Here is a 15,275-nt window from a genome sequence, read left to right as displayed (position 1 = left end):
CACCCATGGTGTTAAAAATGATGCCTCCTCCAACCCCAAAATGCTGCTCTAACCATCTCCAGAATTGTTGCATTAGCACACAATATTTCTTATCATTTACCTAAAAGTAAATGATAGTAAAGTGCCTGATGGTCCAGAACATCTGAAAAAATGAAACGCAAAAAAGCTATACCATTTTCCTCTGGCGTCAAATCATCCTCTTGGACAAAGAAAAGATAAAGCATCATGCCTTTTAATTTTCAGGGCTGAGGAGAAGATGCCAGTGAAAAGGCATAAGACAATAAATGCAGACATACAAGGCATACAGTGTATAAAAAATTCACCCCTGTGATGGACGACAGGGGTGGAACAACTGCAATCTTCAGGTGACACGAGACGGAAAAGGTATCCACTTTTGTAGAACTTGATCTTGTTGGGTATGGGCAGGGCCGCCATCAGGAATTTTGGGGCCCCATACAGCCTAAGTGTCTGGCCCCCCCCGCCCGCCATTTTAAAACGACCTTATTTTGTGACACACCAATTCTGTATTACATTTCCCTTTATTTAGCAGCATTACAAGGCTTAATCAGATTCTATTTGCAGGTAAAATCTGCTACGTGTGACAGCGCCTATAGAGAGCCAACACCATATAGGAGAGCTAATAAATCCTCAGGGCTTATTCACATTTTTGGCCTCCCTTGCCGGGATACGTTGGTAACCAGTCAAAATCAGCTGTCAACTTATCCCTGCATGAAGAACTGGCCATTAAAAAAAAGGGGAGCCTGCAGTTCTCCGTGCAGGGATAAGTGGGGAGCTGATTGTGACTGGTTACCAACGTATCCCGGCAAGGGAGGCCAAAAACGCAACGTGAATACTCCTTTAAAGTGAAAATCCCACCCCCAAACAGGCTGCTATGCTAGTAACATAGCCGCCTACATCATTATTATTCTCCAGCTAAAAACTTATATATTATTGCCCCAGTTCCCTCTCCGCAGTGCCGCACACCCGATGTCCCAACAATTCCCCCCGTCCACCCTCTAACATCTTTCCATTGCCCCCTGTACCCATACCTCCCAACTTTTGAAGAACCAAAAGAGTGATAAAATGTGCGGCGCGGGAAATTTAGCCCCACCCACTGTTATGTTGACTCCGCCCATTCATTAATTTTTCATGTGCCCACACACTGTATAATCCTCCTACAGTCACCCGTAAATTATATGTCCCCCCTCCGTCTCTCCCCCAGCTTCATATACACCCTTCATCTGCCCCCAGATTCATGTCCCCTTCATCTCTGCCCCCAGATTCATGTCCCACCATCTCTGCCCCCAGATTCATGTCCCCTCCATCTCTGCCCCCAGATTCATGTCCCCTCCATCTCTGCCCTCAGATTCATGTCCCTCCATCTCTGCCCCCAGTGTCATGCCGTCCTCTCCATCTCTGCCCCCAGATTCATGTCCCTCCATCTCTGCCCCCAGTGTCATGCCGTCCTCTCCTTCATCTGCCCCCAGTTTCACGTTCCACATAATCCACATTACACTTACCTTTTCCTCGTTCCCCCGCTGTTCTCTGCGAGCCTCTCTCTCTTACTGGCGCACAGTTGTAGACGCGATGTGACGTCATCACATCGCGTCTACACTGCCGGATAGCCGGCGGCGAAGTGAGGAGCTGACCTGTGTCAGCTCCTCGCTTCGCCGCTGCCGCCTCTCTCGCTGCCGCTGACACATATGCGGCTGAAGCCAGCCGCATATGTGTCAGCGAGAGAGGCCGCAGCGGCGAAGCGAGGAGCTGACCTGTGTCAGCTCCTTGCTTCAGCCACGTATGCCGACGTATGACTGCTGCCGGCGCCAGGGGGCCCGGGCCCCCCCCATTTTTAAATTTGGCCGGGCCCCTGACGCCAGTAGCAGTAGTACTTGCTTCTGCTTGAAAAGAAGTCAGGTGCACCCGTTTCTATGTATGTCGCCACGGAGTCGATCAGGTGTAGCGTACTACGATCCGACATACCCATAAGAGGTGCATTCTCCTAAAAGCATATGAATACACCATTTGTCTTCTATCTGTCATAAAAAAGTCCCTTCCTTGTCCACCATGAGGGCAGGAACCTGGAACTCAACGCTGAAGCCAATCGCAAGGAAGAAGTTCGCCGCTTCGATGAACTACAAAAGGGTCAATATTCTGAACAATCAGACACAGTCAATTGAATTCAACAACATGGATGCCAACTTCAGGGCGTTCACCCATGGTGTTAAACATGCCCTAACCATCTCCAGAATTGTTGCATTAGCACACAATATTTCCTATCATCTACGTAAAAGTAAATGATAGTAAAGTAGCTGATGGTCCAGAACATCTGAAAAAATGAAACGCAAAAAAGCTATGCCATTTTCTTCTGGCGTCAGGTCATCCTCTTGGAGCAAGAAAAGAAAAAGCATCATGCGTTTTAATTTTCAGGGCTGAGGAGAAGATGCCAGTGAAAAGGCATAAGACAAGAAATGCAGACATACAAGGCTGTGTGCTGCATCAGTGTATAAAAATTCACCCCTGTGATGGACGACAGGGCTGGAACAACTGCAATCTTCAGGTGACACGAGACGGAAAAGGTATCCACTTTTGTAGAACTTGATCTTGTTGGGTATGGGCCACCCATAAAGCTACATGTTTGAAAAGAAATCAGGTGCTCCCATCTCTATGTATGTCGCTGCAGAGTCGATCAGGTGTAGCGCACTGATTATGGCCACATCTAATAGAACACACCCTCCTATATCTGTATGAGGGGAGATGGGCCCATAGAAGAATATAGACTACATATAAAATGTCTGATATGATATTTGTTGGTATTTAACATATAAACTATATAAAATAGTCTATACAATTATAATGGGGTCTATAGAGATGCGCTATATGATAGATCCATCCGCCACTTAAATTGCATTTTTTTGTTCCTATAACAGAGGTGTGAGCTCAGTCAGCCTAAATGATAAATGACATATAACCATGTATCTAGTGCGTGTTCCTGGATTCCTGGTTTATGTGGTTGTATTTATACTAATAGAAGACAGTCAGCATGCAGGATTTACAAAACATATCAGATGATAATAAAGAAATTCATGAACAAACTTCAAATAATGGTTTTACAATAGATTTCTCAAGAATGACTGCACTGATGGGGAGGGAGATACTTGGTGTATGGCATGCTCAGTAAAAGCAGGCAACTGTCACATTGTAGCAAAACTGTTGGTAATAACATGGTTACATCGCCCTTTATAGGACATATGTGCTGACAGTTTAAGAACACTCCGTTCCTTTAACCTTAACATTACTTGGTAACTGGCTCCCAAAGCTGTCATTCTACACAGCAGCCACTAGATGGAGCCTCTGCCTAAATTTACTCTCTTCATACCTGCAATACCAGCTCCTGCTTCTGGCTGTGGATTCTCCAATCAGCAGTGTTCTCCTCCTGGATATGGCTCCTCCTGTTGGGCGCTCTCCTCCTGGATATGGCTCCTCCTGTTGGGCGCTCTCCTCCTGGATATGGCTCCTCCTGTTGGGCGCTCACCTCCTTGATATTGCTCCTCCTGTTGGGCGCTCCCCTCCTGGATATGGCTCCTCCTGTTGGGCACTCTCCTCCTTGATATGGCTCCTCCTGTTGGGCGCTCTCCTCCTTGATATGGCTCCTCCTCCTGTTGGGCGCTCTCCTCCTTGATATGGCTCCTCCTCCTGTTGGGCGCTCTCCTCCTTGATATGGCTTCTCCTCCTGTTGGGCGCTCTCCTCCTTGATATGGCTCCTCCTGTTGGGCGCTCTCCTCCTTGATATGGCTCCTCCTCCTGTTGGGCGCTCTCCTCCTTGATATGGCTCCTCCTCCTGTTGGGCGCTCTCCTCCTTGATATGGCTCCTCCTCCTGTTGGGCGCTCTCCTCCTTGATATGGCTCCTCCTCCTGTTGGGCGCTCTCCTCCTTGATATGGCTTCTCCTCCTGTTGGGCGCTCTCCTCCTTGATATGGCTTCTCCTCCTGTTGGGCGCTCTCCTCCTTGATATGGCTCCTCCTCCTGTTGGGCGCTCTCCTCCTTGATATGGCTTCTCCTCCTGTTGGGCGCTCTCCTCCTTGATATGGCTCCTCCTCCTGTTGGGCGCTCTCCTCCTTGATATGGCTCCTCCTCCTGTTGGGCGCTCTCCTCCTTGATATGGCTTCTCCTCCTGTTGGGCGCTCTCCTCCTTGATATGGCTCCTCCTCCTGTTGGGCGCTCTCCTTTTGTTTGTTCCTCCTCTTTCTTCAGAGTCCAGACTGCCGTCTCCTGCACTTACCGTTGGTAAATATTCTACATTCTACTTAGAATGTTGGTAAAGATTCTACAGCTCGATTGTGATGTCACAGAGCATCGCGTGGGCGGGTGAGCTGCCTCAAGTCACGTGACTGAGTAAAAGGGGCGGAGCCTATAGGCATGGCAGCACTGGTCTATGTACTGAGCTGAAACTGACACGTTTTATGTCCTGTATGCGCATCAGTCAGTGATGGTAACTGTATGACAGTAATAGCGTGGCACTCTTAATATAGCACTGTATGGCAGTATTAGTATAGCTCTGTATGGCACTCTTAATATAGCTCTGTATGGCAGTATTCACATGGCTTCTGTATAACACTGTGTATATGGCTGAAGTAAGATGTGGCATCTGGACTCTGTATTTCATGTCTAACACCAGATATGTGAACATATGTGACACCATAAGCACAAGTAGTATTTATATAGGCATTGTATTACATAAGAGGTAATATGGACCAAGGACTGCAGCGGAGCCAGAGATAGGAAAGTAACATTGTTTTTTATTATTGTATCCCCTCTCGGTCTCCGATTATTATTCTCTGGGGTCTGCAAAGACCCCAGACCAGGGTCGGACTGGGGTGTCTAGGGCCCAGGGTCGGACTGGCCTGCCGGAGCACCGGGGGATCCCCCGGTGGGCCCCAGGCCCCGACTATATTTTTGATCATTTTATTTAAGAAAAAGTATAGGCAGGGGCCCGATCTGCATGATCAAGGGCCGATCGGGATGGTTAGGGGACCGATCGGGGCCCTGACATTGCAAATCGGGCCCCTGCCCTGCTGCCCAAGAGGAGGTTTAGCCATGTCGCCTACCTAAAGCATTGCTTACAGCTGCCGGCGTAGCGCAGTGGCGGGCGGGAGAACGTCCGTAGTTGGGCCCGCCCCCATGTAACCTGTAAACAAACTGGCCAATCCAGCCGCAGCTCTTTTCCTGATGCGTCAGAGCAGAGCGCGGCGGCTGGATTGAAGAAGCGGAGGCCAGACCTGCAGACAGCGACAAGGTAAGTGGGAATTTTACAAATTCCCTGCTTTTATTGTCCCCTATTTTGCCCCCCCAATCTTTCAATTACTACAACTCCCAGCTGCTCCAGATGTCCTGGAGCTGCTGGGAGTTGTAGTGCACCCACCCCATAGGTAATGTCTCACTGTATTGTTATGCTGAAGCCCTAGAAAAGGGCACCAGCATAACAATACAGTGAGACATTACCTATGGGGTGGGTGGACTACAACTCCCAGCAGCTCCAGATGCCCCGGAGCTGCTGAGAGTTGTAGTCCACCCACCCCATAGATAATGTCCCACTCTATTGTTATGCTGGTGCCCTTTTCTAGGGCTCCAGCATAACAATACCCAAGTTTCAGAAATCACTGAGGACTTGGGTATCTGCCTTTCACTTTGAAAATGGCTGACACCTGGCAGACCTCATTATGTTAATGAGGTCTGCCACTGTCTGGGTGTAACCGCCATTTTGACAGCCCACCTCTCCGTCATTCTGGTCCCATGGCGGACCTGTATGACGGAGAGCTTGCCGCTGTTGTGAACCTAGCATTAGGCTATGGCTGCACTATAACTTCCGTCATGCAACCAAAGATGTGTCGCCCTGTGATTCTTTCACTCATGTTAGTGAATGGAGTCACATTGCAACCTGAGGGACCCAATGCAACTCCATTCACTAATGTGAAAGAGTCCCAAGCGACACTGGTTGCATGACGGAAGTAGTAGTGTAGCCATAGCCTTATGCTATGTTCACAACAGCGGCAATCTCTCCGTCATACAGGGGTTTTTTTTATCTTTCAGGTTATGATGGATCGCTTGGATTACATCGGATTCGTTGGACTCCATCGATGATCGTTTTTTGTTTTTTTTAAATAAAATGGTCAACGAGGGTTGTCTGAGGGAGTTTTTATTTCAGTAAAAAAAAAAATTCTCTCATGTCTCTTGATTTATTTTTTTTTAAAAAAAATACTTTCTTACCCCCTTAGTAATGGTGACTGTCTGATAGACAGCATCCATTACTAAGGTGTGGCTTAGTGTTAGCTGGTGAATATTCTAGCACTAACCCTCCAATTATTACCCCGGTACCCAACACCATCAGGGGTGCCGGGAAGAGCTGGGTATCGTCCAATACCCAGCTGTCTAAAGAGACTGCTGGGGATTGGGGTGGTCGCAGGCTGGTATTATAAGGCTGGGAAGGGCCAAAAACCATGGTCCTTACCACCCTTGTAATGTCAGGCTGCTGCTGCTTGTTATATCTGGCTGGTTATTAAAAATTGGGGGGACCCTATGTCATTTTTTTTTCTAATTATAAAGCAACATAGGGTCCCCCCAATATTTCTGAGCTAGTCAAATACAACAAAACAGTATTCTGACATTACAAGGGTGGAAATGGCATGGTTTTTGGCCCTTCTCAGCCATAATACCAGCCTGTTGTTTTCGGCCTTTTCCAGCCTAAAGGTCAGTGCACACTGAGTTTTTTTGGTGCTTATTTTGAGTTCTATTGGGAGGCTTTTTTTGGAGGCGGATTTAGCGTCAAAATAAGCACCAAAAAATTCAGTGTGCACTGACCCTAATAATTCCAGCCTGTGACTGCCCCAATCCTCAGCAGTCTCTATTAAACAGCTGGGTATTGGATGATAACCAATTCTCCTCAGCATTAGGTACGGGGTAATAATTGGAGGGTTAGTGCTAGAATATTCACCACTAATGCTAAGCCACACCTTAGTAATGGATGCTGTCTACCAGTCGCCATTACTAAGGGGTAAGAAAGGATTTATAAAAACTCGAGACATGAAAAAAAATTGTTTTTATTGAAATAGACAAATCGTTGACCATTTTATTAAAGAATTTAAAAAAAATAAAACAGAAATGATGATCATCGATGGAATCCAACATAATGCAATGGATCATCGTAACCTGAAAGAGAAAAAAACACAGCATAAGGGGCCATTCACACGGAGTAACGCCTCGCGTGTATCAGAGGCGTACACGCCAGCGTTACGGCAGGGCTGCTGAGCACTTCCCATTCACTTCAATGGGAGCACTCATAACGCCGCTGTAACGGCGGTGCTACAAGCGCTCCCATTGAAGTGAATGCCCTGCCGTAACGCCGGCGTGTACGCCTCTGATACACGCGAGGCGTTACTCCGTGTGAATGACCCCTTATAAAGAAAAATTATACTCATGTTACGTCCTCACCCGTTCGGACTCCTGCACCATTCTCATGCCGCATTGTACAGTGCAGGAGGCCTGTCTGCTTATGATTACCTGTTCCCGGTCTCTTGTCATTGTGTTGTTATTGTTAGGGTGCATTCACACAGAGGAAAATACTGGTGAATTTGGTGTGGAATCTGCATTAGATTCAGCGCTAAAGAAGCCTCCCATTGACTTCAGTGGGTTGCTTTACAGAAAAAGGAACCCATTGAAGTCAATGGGAGGCTTTTTTTTCAGCACTGAATCTGTCATGGATTCCACACCAAATTCAGCCATTTTCCACCGTGTGAATGCACCCTAAGGGGTGTTTGCGTTGTGTTTGAAAGCTTATCTGCCAATCAAGCCTGGGACGGGTTCTGGGCTTCCTTAAATGTTTGCTGGATATTGTCTCTGACCTTGCTTTGTCCTTGCTCTTGTTTTGTATTTACTGACCTCTGCTTCTTGGCTTATTGACTAGTCTTTTGGATTGTGATTTGGTACTGTTTTGCCTCTCTGGTTTGACCTCGGTTTGCTGACTCCTCTTCTGTGTTGTTTTTTCTTGTGTTGCATAGCAATGGCTTTTCTACCCTGCTTTTGTTGTAGTGTTGTGTTCTGCATAGTGTGTAAATACATTGTAAAATTGTTCATACAGGATAGGCCATCAGTATCAGATTGGGGATGGGGATGATGAGCTGTTTCAGAGAGAAACTGGGTATGGAACCAAAAGCAGATGTCTCCATCCACTATATAGTGGACATGTGTTAGGATCAGGTCCCGCAGGCCTCCCGTCCAGCGCATAGCGCCACCTGCGGGCCAATCCAAACCTCACCCTCGGCGTTGTGCAGGGAAGTGTCTGGAGTCTAAGTCCAGCTTTCGGCCCACTGAGCATGCTCAGACATTTTTGAGCCGCTTGGAGGCTAAGTGCCATTCTTTCCCTACTGAGCATGCTCAGACAATTTGGGCCTGCGCAGAGGCTAAGTCCCATTTTTGCCATACTGAGCATGATCGGTGACGTCATGCCACCGCCCCTGTTGGGCGGAGACTAGCCTTTAAATAGTGTGAGCCGACACCCGCCCGGTGCTCACACTTTGACTATTATATTGAGACAGAGAGGTCAGGGAAAGGTTCCCATTAAAACTAGGTTGCCAGTTCAGGTATTCTAGGTAGGATTCCTGGGTACTGCTGGTAGGGAACTGAATGGCCTATTGGCTCTGTCCAGTAGTATTGTAGCTCCTAAGCTGTTGTGGAGCTCTTTTGGGTTGCTGACAGGGGTGGCGGTTAACCCCTGGCAGCCTTTGCCGCAGCCACTCACACTGAAGCTGCACAATACTGTTACCCAGTGAAATTAACTGGAGTCAACCTAAATTGCAGCCTGTTCACACAGGAGCTGCTCAATACTGTTACCCAGTGAAGTCAACTGGTGTAAACCTATTGCAGCCTGTTCACATTGGTGCCACACAACATCACTGCCAGTGCAGTTAACTGGTGGTTCGTTTTTCAGGCACACGGCCGCCCCTTTCCCTGGGGCCTGTGGACCTCATTGCAGTGTTCTGCAGTTTAGCAGTTCTGTTAATTATTTTATATATACACACAGAACCGTAACAACATGCCAGAGTATTTCAGCTCAGTTCCTATTCTAGTGAATGGCAGCAGAGCTGAGGAATCCCAGCACACCCACTATACAAAGTATGGAGCCACCGTCTTTTATTTCCCATATTCTTTCTGATGCTAGGTTCACACCTGCGCCCAGTTTCCTTTCTTCCGGACCACTTGAAGACCTGAAAAATGGAAACCCAATCCGCTTATAAAGCGGTTACCCAAAAACCCCATAGAGTATAATTGGTAATAATTTTCTCGCCTCATTTTACAAGTGGAATGGGGAACGGATTCCCCCGAATGGAATCTGGGCGCAGATGTGAACCATAGATCTGATATTGATGAACTATCCTTAGGACAAGTGAGCAATGTTTTTAGGCCAGAAATCCACTTTAAGTATGGTGGGCCGGATAAAACCTGCAGTATCTTTATAAATATAGATGGTGGCATGGAAAATCAAAAAGTAATCTTCAGAAATATGAGTTTAAATCAGACATATTTACTGAACTTCCAGTAGTGTAACTGGTTGATGCAACTTGTGTTGGGATTGACAGACATTTTACCAGTGATATTTTAAAGTTCTCATACTTTATATAGGAGCATGTCAAAAAGCTATAAGCAGTTACATTTCTTAGCATAGTATATAATTTCATTTTATCTTACTTATAGGGCAATGTCTTCTAAACGGCCCTGTGCTTCTGAGGGTAAATCTGAAGAAGCAGTCCCCAGAAAAAAAAAAATATAAAACCGGTGCACAAAAGAGACAGGAAGCAACCAGAAAAAACCTGGAAAAAGCTGGATCAGCTCCAGGGCAGCAGAAATTATGGCATTCAGTAGGTGCTACAAGCCAAAGCTCTGTGCAACCAACATCTGGTTCTGAAGCTGCTCCGCAGCCTGAAGCAGTGGCAGATGTAGGGCCATCCGTAGTTAGTGAAGATGAATCATCTTTATCTGAAGCAATGAAAGATATCTCCAGCTTAGGCGAATTTGAGGAAGAGAGAGAATCAGAAAGCTCAGACATTATTTTGTCCGAAATACCTTCCACATCATCTGCAAGCAATGCTTTTGAGGCTCCAGACCCCATGTGTAACCTGACTGCTAAATTAAATTTCATGAAAATGCACCCAGTCCAGCCAATGACAGATGCTAGTCACATACTGCCTTTTCAAGCACACAGAGTGTATCTACGCTCTGTGCCTGGTGGCAGCGCAATTCAGAGAAAATGGCTGTCCTATCGGGTAGAAACACAAGAACTTTTTTGTTCAACTTGTATGGCTTTTGGCCCTAATAGGCGAAGCATGTTTATTACTGGGTGGAAGGCTGACAAAATACACGTGTATTCACGCATTAAAGAACATGAGGAGTCCAAGTTTCATCAGGCATCTGTATCTGCTTATTTGTCTGCAGAAAGAAATGCCGACATTGAAACTTTGATCAATGTCAATCTAGCAAATAAAAAAAAAGAAAAGGTGCAGCAAAATCGAGCTGTAGTTAAGAGAATCATTGACATCATTCTTTGTATTGCAAAGTTAGCTCTTGCCTATAGGGGGAAGGACGAGGCTGCTCATGCTTTACTAAATGCAAACTTAAACCATGGCAATTTTCTGGAGTTGGCAATACTTTGCAGCAAATGTGATCCTACCTTCAAAAAACATGTTGATGAAGTAATAGTCATGAGTCAAAAAAGAAAAACCAAACACCCAGAAAGTAAAGGGAGAGGTAATCTTGTTACTTTTCTAAGCAAAACTTCTATAAACCGGCTGATTCTAATAATGGGTAATATGGTGAAGCAGAAAATAAGCAAGGATGTCCAAGAAGCTGTACAATTCAGTGTAGAAATGGACAGCACCCAGGATGTTGCAGTTAAGGAGTAGAGATGAGCGAACAGTGTTCTATCGAACACATGTTCGATCGGATATCAGGGTGTTCGCCATGTTCGAATCGAATCGAACACCACGTGGTAAAGTGCGCCAAAATTCGATTCCCCTCCCACCTTCCCTGGCGCCTTTTTTGCACCAATAACAGCGCAGGGGAGGTGGGACAGGAACTACGACACTGGGGGCATTGAAAAAAATTGGAAAAAGTCATTGGCTGCCGAAATCAGGTGACCTCCATTTTAGACGAATAGTGGATTTCAAATCCGGGTCATATGAGAATGTGAACTTTGTGACTATGAGACAGGGATAGCTGTACAGGCAGGGATAGCTAGGGATAACCTTTATTTAGGGGGGAATGTTATTAAAAATAACTTTTTGGGGCTCTATCGGGTGTGTAATTGTGATTTTTGTGAGATAAACTTTTTCCCATAGGGATGCATTGGCCAGCGCTGATTGGCCGAATTCCGTACTCTGGCCAATCAGTGCTGGCCAATGCATTCTATTAGCTTGATGAAGCAGAGTGTGCACAAGGGTTCAAGCGCACCCTCGGCTCTGATGTAGCAGAGCCGAGGCTGCACAAGGGTTCAAGCGCACCCTCGGCTCTGATGTAGGAGAGCCGAGGGTGCACTTGAACCCTTGTGCACCCTCAGCTCTGCTACATCAGAGCCGAGGGTGCGCTTGAACCCTTGTGCACACTCTGCTTCATCAAGCTAATAGAATGCATTGGCCAGCGCTGATTGGCCAATGTATTCTATTAGCCTGATGAAGTAGAGCTGAATGTGTGTGCTAAGCACACACATTCAGCTCTACTTCATCGGGCTAATAGAATGCATTGGCCAGCGCTGATTGGCCAGAGTACGGAACTCGACCAATCAGCGCTGGCTCTGCTGGAGGAGGCGGAGTCTAAGATCGCTCCACACCAGTCTCCATTCAGGTCCGACCTTAGACTCCGCCTCCTCCGGCAGAGCCAGCGCTGATTGGCCGAAGGCTGGCCAATGCATTCCTATGCGAATGCAGAGACTTAGCAGTGCTGAGTCAGTTTTGCTCAACTACACATCTGATGCACACTCGGCACTGCTACATCAGATGTAGCAATCTGATGTAGCAGAGCCGAGGGTGCACTAGAACCCCTGTGCAAACTCAGTTCACGCTAATAGAATGCATTGGCCAGCGCTGATTGGCCAATGCATTCTATTAGCCCGATGAAGTAGAGCTGAATGTGTGTGCTAAGCACACACATTCAGCACTGCTTCATCACGCCAATACAATGCATTAGCCAGTGCTGATTGGCCAGAGTACGGAATTCGGCCAATCAGCGCTGGCTCTGCTGGAGGAGGCGGAGTCTAAGGTCGGACCTGAATGGAGACTGGTGTGGAGCGATCTTAGACTCCGCCTCCTCCAGCAGAGCCAGCGCTGATTGGTCGAGTTCCGTACTCTGGCCAATCAGCGCTGGCCAATGCATTCTATTAGCCCGATGAAGTAGAGCTGAATGTGTGTGCTTAGCACACACATTCAGCTCTACTTCATCAGGCTAATAGAATACATTGGCCAATCAGCGCTGGCCAATGCATTCTATTAGCTTGATGAAGCAGAGTGTGCACAAGGGTTCAAGCGCACCCTCGGCTCTGATGTAGCAGAGCCGAGGCTGCACAAGGGTTCAAGTGCACCCTCGGCTCTCCTACATCAGAGCCGAGGGTGCGCTTGAACCCTTGTGCAGCCTCGGCTCTGCTACATCAGAGCCGAGGGTGCGCTTGAACCCTTGTGCACACTCTGCTTCATCAAGCTAATAGAATGCATTGGCCAGCACTGATTGGCCAGAGTACGGAATTCGGCCAATCAGCGCTGGCCAATGCATTCTATTAGCCCGATGAAGTAGAGCTGAATGTGTGTGCTAAGCACACACATTCAGCACTGCTTCATCACGCCAATACAATGCATTAGCCAGTGCTGATTGGCCAGAGTACGGAATTCGGCCAATCAGCGCTGGCTCTGCTGGAGGAGGCGGAGTCTAAGATCGCTCCACACCAGTCTCCATTCAGGTCCGACCTTAGACTCCGCCTCCTCCAGCAGAGCCAGCGCTGATTGGCCGAATTCCGTACTCTGGCCAATCAGCACTGGCTAATGCATTGTATTGGCTTGATGAAGCAGTGCTGAATGTGTGTGCTTAGCACACACATTCAGCTCTACTTCATCGGGCTAATAGAATGCATTGGCCAGCGCTGATTGGCCGAATTCCGTACTCTGGCCAATCAGCACTGGCTAATGCATTGTATTGGCGTGATGAAGCAGTGCTGAATGAGTGTGCTTAGCACACACATTCAGCTCTACTTCATCGGGCTAATAGAATGCATTGGCCAATCAGCGCTGGCCAATGCATTCTATTAGCGTGAACTGAGTTTGCACAGGGGTTCTAGTGCACCCTCGGCTCTGCTACATCAGATTGCTACATCTGATGTAGCAGTGCCGAGTGTGCATCAGATGTGTAGTTGAGCAAAACTGACTCAGCACTGCTAAGTCTGCATTCGCATAGGAATGCATTGGCCAGCCTTCGGCCAATCAGCGCTGGCTCTGCCGGAGGAGGCGGAGTCTAAGGTCGGACCTGAATGGAGACTGGTGTGGAGCGATCTTAGACTCCGCCTCCTCCAGCAGAGCCAGCGCTGATTGGCCGAATTCCGTACTCTGGCCAATCAGCACTGGCTAATGCATTGTATTGGCTTGATGAAGCAGTGCTGAATGTGTGTGCTTAGCACACACATTCAGCTCTACTTCATCGGGCTAATAGAATGCATTGGCCAGCGCTGATTGGCCGAATTCCGTACTCTGGCCAATCAGCACTGGCTAATGCATTGTATTGGCTTGATGAAGCAGTGCTGAATGTGTGTGCTTAGCACACACATTCAGCTCTACTTCATTGGGCTAATAGAATGCATTGGCCAATCAGCGCTGGCCAATGCATTCTATTAGCGTGAACTGAGTTTGCACAGGGGTTCTAGTGCACCCTCGGCTCTGCTACATCAGATTGCTACATCTGATGTAGCAGTGCCGAGTGTGCATCAGATGTGTAGTTGAGCAAAACTGACTCAGCACTGCTAAGTCTGCATTCGCATAGGAATGCATTGGCCAGCCTTCGGCCAATCAGCGCTGGCTCTGCCGGAGGAGGCGGAGTCTAAGGTCGGACCTGAATGGAGACTGGTGTGGAGCTATCTTAGACTCCGCCTCCTCCAGCAGAGCCAGCGCTGATTGGTCGAGTTCCGTACTCTGGCCAATCAGCACTGGCCAATGCATTTCTATGGGGAAAAGTTAGCTTGCGAAAATCGCAAACTGACAGGGATTTCCATGAAATAAAGTGACTTTTATGCCCCCAGACATGCTTCCCCTGCTGTCCCAGTGTCATTCCAGGGTGTTGGTATCATTTCCTGGGGTGTCATAGTGGACTTGGTGACCCTCCAGACACGAATTTGGGTTTCCCCCTTAACGAGTTTATGTTCCCCATAGACTATAATGGGGTTCGAAACCCATTCGAACACTCGAACAGTGAGCGGCTGTTCGAATCGAATTTCGAACCTCGAACATTTTAGTGTTCGCTCATCTCTATTAAGGAGCAATGCAGCATAATTGTGCGATATGTCAAGGACAGGAATGTCCATGAACGACTCTTTTCTTTAATCAATGTCAGTAGCACAACTGGTGAAGAGCTTTTCACAGAGCTGAAAGGCAAATTAGAAAAGTTTTCTCTAAGTGTTACTAATATCATTGGCTGTTCATTTGATGGTGCAGCAAATATGAGCGGCTGCTACAACGGAGTCCAAGCTCGCATAAAAGCTGTAGCAAACAATTCCATATATACTTGGTGCTATGCTCACATCCTGAATTTAGTGATCGTTGATGTCAGTCAGTGTGTCACTTCAGTAAAATCATTCTTTGGCATGTTGGAAAAAACAGCTGTATTTTTCTCCGAATCCTATAAGAGATCATCTATTTGGACAGAACAGGTATCGTCTCAGTCTCAGGGCTCTGCAAAATTTACCAGGCTAAAAAAAATAGGAGACACTCGGTGGTGGAGTAAGCCAAGGGCACTGAGTACAATTTTTGGCTCATCTCACGATTCTTCAAAACAGCTGTATACTACCCTATTGTACTGCTTGGAACACATCGCTGATTCTCCTCGATTTGACAGTAAAACTGTGAACGAGGCAAACAGTTTGCTTCATGGATGGACAAGGTATGAAACCTTGCTTATAGCATTTCTGTTTATGCAGATATTTGAAATTGCAAGTCCAGTTTCTGACTATCTACAGACCCGAGGACTGGACATTCTGCAGG

At 47.2% G+C, this 15,275-nt stretch overlaps 1 pseudogene; it reads right to left on the bottom strand.

The window, feature by feature from the left end:
- Positions 1-1,621: 1,621 nt before the first annotated feature.
- LOC142217769 (small nucleolar RNA SNORA17) lies at positions 1,622-1,743 on the bottom strand (annotated as a pseudogene).
- Between the last annotated feature and the right edge of the window lie 13,532 nt (positions 1,744-15,275).

This window comes from Leptodactylus fuscus, chromosome 8 (assembly GCF_031893055.1).
Source record: "Leptodactylus fuscus isolate aLepFus1 chromosome 8, aLepFus1.hap2, whole genome shotgun sequence".
Taxonomy (NCBI): Eukaryota; Metazoa; Chordata; class Amphibia; order Anura; family Leptodactylidae; genus Leptodactylus; species Leptodactylus fuscus.
The sequence above is the reverse complement of the archived record's forward strand: the minus strand, read 5'-3'. Positions and strand labels throughout refer to the sequence as shown.